Source organism: Phalacrocorax carbo, chromosome 7 (genome assembly GCF_963921805.1).
Source record: "Phalacrocorax carbo chromosome 7, bPhaCar2.1, whole genome shotgun sequence".
In the NCBI taxonomy this organism is placed as follows: domain Eukaryota; kingdom Metazoa; phylum Chordata; class Aves; order Suliformes; family Phalacrocoracidae; genus Phalacrocorax; species Phalacrocorax carbo.
In genome coordinates this window covers 11,341,162-11,348,429 of record NC_087519.1, presented here as the reverse complement: position 1 = coordinate 11,348,429, position 7,268 = coordinate 11,341,162, and positions in this window count along the sequence as shown.

Below are 7,268 nucleotides of genomic sequence, written 5' to 3'. Positions count from 1 at the left end.
ATGTTCTGTGGTGAGGACAAAACCTAACTGCTCTCTCATGATAACAACTCAAAGCCAAAGGCACACCTTGTTAGTAAATCATATTTCCTTCTTAATGAAATAAGCAGAGAGGTAACTAAAAAGGACCCTATGTGACTGAGAATTCTGCAACAAAAGTGGGAAGAGTGGCTTAAGACTATATAAACTGCCAGAAGCTCTGAATTGACTTCAAAATTTTAAGTGACTAAAACTTAGATGTGTGGAAAGCTGCTTTCCCCCGTAGCCAGTTCCCAGGAAAAACCTGTTTGCTAGCTATCTGCCATTTGCCTGGAAGATGATAATTCTTATTAAATGGGCTAACTATCTACAGCAAACAAGAAGACCAATTTACTTTTTTTCTTAATTAATTATCTACTAACAGTCTTATTTTAAGCATTATTTTCATTATTCGAGCTTTTTCAATAAATATTTTATGGGAACATATTCATGCCTTGCTCTTTTTAAACAACTCACTATTACTGATTAGCAAGTTTTCAGCATTTTACTATCTGCACCTTTTAGTAAAATCCACTGATCTTCAGCATAATGTGACACGTGCAAGGCACAGTTCGTTTTTACAGGTCAAATTTTAAAGAAATACTGGTACATTAACAGCGTTTTCAGTAATTTCAGCTGATTCATAGTTCAAGCTTGCTTGTACAGAACAGTTATCAAGATGTGTCTTGAAGAATGACCAAAATGGAAACCAGACGGTGACTCCCAGAGCTGTCTTCCAGCAGTAATATCTAATGAAGAAACAGCTTCTTGGGGAAAGAAACAGGCATTGGGACAGGGCACCAGGTTTGAGCCATTTGAGTTGTAAGCTCCTTGAGGAAACTATGGCACCTTACTTTGTTCTTGGGACAGTGCTAAGGGCAAAGGAAAGGGGTCCCCAGGTCTGAACTCCATGTAAGGCATAACATAAACGCCTAGAATCACAGCGTAACAACATAGCCCAAGGAAAGCTGCTTTCTCCTCCCACCTGCCCCAGCCTGTCTCTTCTCCATGTCTCAGCCTGTGTGTTCAGAGCAATATGAAAGTAAGGGGATGCAGGGCAGACTGTGAAGTGCTAAAACTACTTAAGCAAATACAAGAGTATTCACAGTTTTGAGAAGAGCTCCAATGTATGGAACTGACTATAAACAAAAAGCTGCTACTTTTACCTGGTTTTATTACCTAGGACACTTAAAAAGTGGGCATTAATCCTAGGGAATCACTATAATTGAACCAGTGTGACACAGCACAAAAGCGCAATACAATCCCCAGGAAAATAACTTATATTTCAATCATGACCTGAATTTTGGTGTTCGATCCCAAAAAGAAGAAAAAAAAAATCTAAAAAGAATATCAGGAAACTAATCAAGCACCAACTAAATGTTAGGAATAGGTTTGATCTTTGCTGCTGCGTTCTCTAGGCAAACGGGCATGTAACTTCCCCAACCACACGCTGCCTGCTTCACGCTTCTGCCAGAGTTAGCTGCAAAACAGCGTTAACCTCGGTGTCCTGCCTGCTTGACCTGAATTCCAAACACATAATACACTGTGTCCCTCTTACTTAAATCAGTGCTGGCAAAGATCTTAGCGCTAATTTAATGCTCTGCTCACTTATTACCTTGGAGAGATGTGTGGATTAAACATTTAATCTCTCAGAAGACATGAAGTAATGGCCAGCCCCATGATCATACAGATGGGCACTGGGTCACCTTTCAGGGATAAAAGCCAACAGGAACAGGAATAGATGTCCAGAACTGAAGGAACACAAGATTTTGGGGAGGTAGCAGGGGAAAGAGGAAACAGACCTTGAAAACAAGGAAAACTGAAGTCCTGTCAGCAAGACAAACACAGTTGTGGGTTTCAAACAACTTGCAAGCCCAGTGTTTTGAACATGAAGATGAAAATAGTTTTAAACATAAGTGTGCTGCAGCATAGGTTTTAAGCACTAGTCAAACTACCGATAGGCCTGCTAAAGCCATAAAGTACTTCATAAAGTTTCTTAAGATCCATGGAAGGTCAGGTAGGACACTCCAGTTCTCACGTAAGCAACAGAGAAACCCAAATATCTTTTTTAGTATTTCCAGGTAGGCTGATTTTGTAAGGTGGCCCAAGCAGGTAATACTGAACTATAAAGTGTCAAAAACTGTTTTCCACTAACAGTTTAAACAAAGTTCAAATGTTGATCCCTGTCTTGCTATTTATATCCCCTTTAGTGCAATTAGACAAAACGAACCCAACAAAAATAATAAGTTTATTTAATACTACTGCATTTGCACCCCTGCTTCCGCACTAATTTTCATCTAACTGTTCACTGTATTACTTTTCTTCTGTAGCTCAAAATAGCAGTGAAGTGAAGTGAGCACTGGCCATTACAAAATGCTAATATTTAAAGTAGTGTGTACGGCAGACTCAGAAAGACATCCCCAATACCAGATCATACCACTGATGCATCCCTGCGAAACAGCACCTCTCTCCACTGCAACAGTCACTACGATCAAGAAACCCTGCACTTAATTATGAAAACACCTGCCTGAATAGTAAGTTTCTTTTTAACATTAATTAATTATTGCTTTATGCTACAATGTATTTGCCTTTGAAAAATCTGATTCTGTAAAAGTTTGCCACCTAATGTAGTTTGGTTTTTTAAAGTTACATCCTTTGTCAAGGCCAATTTCTCAGCATAAATGGTACCATATTTCTACAACATAGCTTAATTATGTATTGCACAGAAAAATCTTTTGAATACACTGGTTTTAAAACATGTTGCTTTAAAATGTGAAACAAACCAAAGGATGTGGTTTGACTTCTCTGTGCTAATCACTACAATTGTTCATGTCATCTCTTACTAATCTCTTCGCTAATTGAGGTGGTCCTGTTGATGGTCCTCCTACTAAAGCCTTCCCCTGCCTCCAATGATTTATAGAATTGTGTATTTTGATTCTCCAATTTCATTCTTCATTCTTTGCCTAAATCTTTTTGGAGATGTCTTTGGATCACCAGAAGGGATACACTGCCTCACTTGACTTTTTGATAGCATTACCTATAATTTAAATATTATACTATTCCACTCTTTTGCTTTCTAGCATTTTAGTTTCCTCTCTTTAATGCTGTTTTGCACTGAGCAAAAGAGACAAACAACTTTTAGCACATACGTGATGACAAATAGATAAATACAGCATCTTCTGTCTCCTAATGAGAGCAATAGAGTTAATCCATTGTTCATATGCACCATACTGGTGAGTACATCCAGTTTTGTGATAACTGGGCCTTTCTGTTGAATGCTTACAATTTCGTTCCAGGACCTTACACATTTACAAAAACTCCAAATTACTTCTTTCCAGCATGTTCTACTTTGCATTTTTCAACAGTTTTATCTGCTTTTTAGGTAGGTTTATTAGATCCTTTTGGAGAGCCTTGCAATTCAGAGTCTTAATGAGCCTAAAAAAAAAATGTATCTTCTCTGCAAGCAGCATTCCTTCTGTACTCTCTCCACCCTCCCCAGCTTTTTAATAAACACCATCTGACCCAATGTGGAGCCTGGAGCATCCAGCTAAACTATTAGCCACCTGCAAACTCACTGGTTGTTCCTATTGTTTGTTCTCTGTCTTTTTGCCAGTTTATAATGTTAAACTAAATACATTGCCTTTCGCCTTCTTGCTTAGTAGCTTCCTATACTTGGATTTCAATATATACAACCAGAGTACTAGAAAAGAAATTATAAAGAACTTACACAGTGACGTTATCATCTTTAAAATGGTTTGTGAAGCAGATCAACCTCCACAAAATTCAAACTTCAAGGAGAAGATGGCTTCAGAATCCAAATCTTTATTTGTAAGTAAAACTTGCAAACAGGCTAAAAAAGCATCAACTTTGAAGTTGTTCAATCTCTAAAAATGTATTTATTTAAAAACACAGAAATGGAAAAATTTTGTATATATATGTAGTGAATATCAAGATTGTAGAAGTTGTTACAAAAATATGAATTGCACCACACTACTATTCAAACTAAGCATATTTAAGTGACTTGCCTGGATTGGAGCAGTTTTCGACATACACTAAAGGACTTTTTCCTCCCACTCCCCCACACCCCAGGCTGTGAGAAAGAAAATTGGCTTACCCATAGGTTCTGTTCTCTACCTTTCTAAATTTTTTTTAACTGCGATGAAGTATGCAGCTTCCATCTAAATAGATGGCAAAAGACTGCATCATTTTGTCATATACGAATGCCATATATATGAGATACCTACACAACTGGAGATATCACTCTAAAGAGTGAGATGGGAATGCTGCAGCAAGGATGAGATACCCAAGTGTTCTTGGCAGCTCTGCCCATCTTTCTTTGCGTGGTCAGTCTAGTTTGGGGTGGGCTTGCATTAAAGTCCTAACAGAGAATATGAACCTGCAAACCTTTGGGCTAGATGAGAAAGGTGTTATCAAGTGAAATGCAATTTTCAACTATTATCTAATAACCAAACAATAATGGGAGTTGAAGTCTTTTGCTGTCAGGGATTAAGGTGGGAGCTGTACTGGCTACACATTTCCCTTTCTGCACAATTCTACCAACTGCCCTCTCAGCTTGCAAGTCCTCTGAAGAGTTTAAAACATTTAATTGCTAACTCTATTATTAAGGAATCTACTTTGTCAAACTGCAGCTCCTAAAAACGTTCAGTCTCTTAGAGCAAATGAGTTTTGATAGTGATATTACTCAGAGGTGCACCATTTAATCCCCAAATTACAATACAAGTTTTAACAGGCACATTCTGTCTGTCACCAAGATTTAGTAATTAACAAAAAAATTCAACCCCCTTCCTAACACTAACGGTTTATCAAAAGAATACCAGTAATTTCAGTTAAGATATACTGATGAACCAGTCAGAAATACAATGGGGAGACAGACATGTTTACACTATCTGATTGAAAGGGCCAAGACAGAATTCCAGAGACTTCGTTGTTGTCATAAGAGGAATAGTCAGGAACCACGTTTGTGCCCTGGAGCCAAAGGGTGTGACATCAGGCTAGAGGTGCACTGAAGTCAGAATAAAATGCCTGCCATAAAACTGGTAGCCACTCGTATTCATGTGGTTAAAGAAAAGGGGAGTCTGCAGTATGATACCTGAAACAGTAAAGCTGTTGGGTTTTTTCCCAAAGACGATCGAGTCCTACGAATACAGGAGACACTTCACCTGCAGTGCCGAGCTTTGTATTTATTTTCACGGCCTCCAGCATTTTCCTTCCTTTTGGTTGTGGTTTAGTTTGTTTTTCTTTCCCCCTGTCCTTCTTGTACTTTAATACCAGGTAGTGGTTTTCAACCATTTAAACTATGGCATATAATAACCGATGAGTAACATAGCAGTAATACCAGTGGTGGCAATTTTGCTTTGTTTCATGGGAGTGTTAGAGTATTAGAGAGATGACTAGGACATGTCTCAGTGGCAGACTGATAAAATGAAAGATGAATTTTCCCTGCCTACAAGTTTTAATCATAAACATCACACAGGTTACAGGACACTTTTTTTTTCTAGGCAATGAAATAAAAAGCAAACATTCTACATATTTAAATTAATTTTGGCATTAGAAGTTATAGAAAAAAAATTACTACAGTTTATCTGTGGAAGATTTTTCCCAAGCTCATAAGCTATGAATTTCTGACCAAATATTGAGTTTAACACACATGCCTAAAGTACTGTTGCTACTAGAATAATCAATGTTTATTATGGAGGCATACTTACCAGCTGAAGACTTTTCTTACAACTTCATGCTTTAGCCAAAACTTTTACTCTCAGTTATCTTTTCCCATCTACATCCCCTTCTCAACTGGGAGGAGGAAAATTCAGTTCCTATCTTCCAGTGACATTCCAAGGAAACTTCCTTGAAATGGTCATCCACCCTCCACTTAGAGATTCTTTTAAAACTGCCTCTTCTTAACTTAATCCAGACACGTTCCTGTTCTTTTTATGTCTAAAATATGTATTGAACTTTTGAAGTTTACCCAGGAGTGAAAGCAGAAGGTATAGCAATGTCCTGGAGTAGCATCTGACTACCCCCTTCAACCGGGATAGCACATCGATACCAGGATGGTTTTCAGTGAGCTGTTTTTAATGGACAGCTCCCAGGTGACACCAGACACTGCTGCTGCAGCAGCCGCAATATCATACATCCTTGATTGAACTTTGATTAATTTTCCAGACTTTCAGAGCCTGTGGCAAAAGGATCCACAGCGGTAGCTGCAGCCATTAACTCCATCTTTTGTGATTTCTCCTTCTTCATTATGTTTGGGTCTTGATTGAACTTTGTTCCAAGTTAGTAGCTTTTGGCTATGGACAAGGGAGATAAGACTTTAGAAACAGAGTGCAGAAGGATAATATCTGAAAAACTTGCAGTGAAAGCTGCCCGGCTACGTGGCTGTAGCTTTGGATATACCTTGATGATGTGAGTGGTGTTAACAAAAACGTTGGAATTCTGGCTAACACCAGTCTAAACAACACAAACCATCACTTTATGCAGCCATAGTCCAAAAGTCTTCCAATATTTGTGCATAGTGGATGCTATTTTACTACGCTGAACAAATTCAAAGTTACTGCATTCACATAATGAATAAAACTACCATTCTTGGGCAACGCCAGAACTTTACAGAAGCACTTGTTTAAAATACATGAACAGGCTCAGTGGTTTCCAAAGATTATTTGCAGAGTGTGCTGTTAAATGGTGCGAGCAACTATCACACTATTTGTCTGCTGAATGAGACAACTTTACACTGTAGAGTCCACCTAGTGTCTGTTATATTCTCTTATCCAAAAAAAACAGTTTATCAGCAGCTAGGACAGATCTTACATTTCTTGGGAAAAAACTAAACTGATAATACTTTACAGAAAATGTTACACTGAATTTTTCCAAACGATCCTTCAGTGTTCTCACTGCCTTACTCTCTCCCTCATTTTCGGTCACAGGATGTCTAAATACTTTGCTAGTAAAGGGTCATTTCAATTCTAAGATTACTTCACAAAAATAAGAAAAACGCATGGTTTTCTGACTCTCTTTTCCATTAATGTTTGAATCTGTCACTGTGATACATTCTCAGAATCACTTATATCTAGCTTTATTGCCTCCTGTTGGTATTTGCCAATGGTGGTGTATAGAAATGGTATGCAGAGGTGGCTGTAGCAATCTGTAGAAATTTTTGCCAGAACCTACAAATATTGTGTAAAAGCCCCTTTCAGAGCTTGAAAACTGAAATTAACTGATGGGAAAAAAAGTGT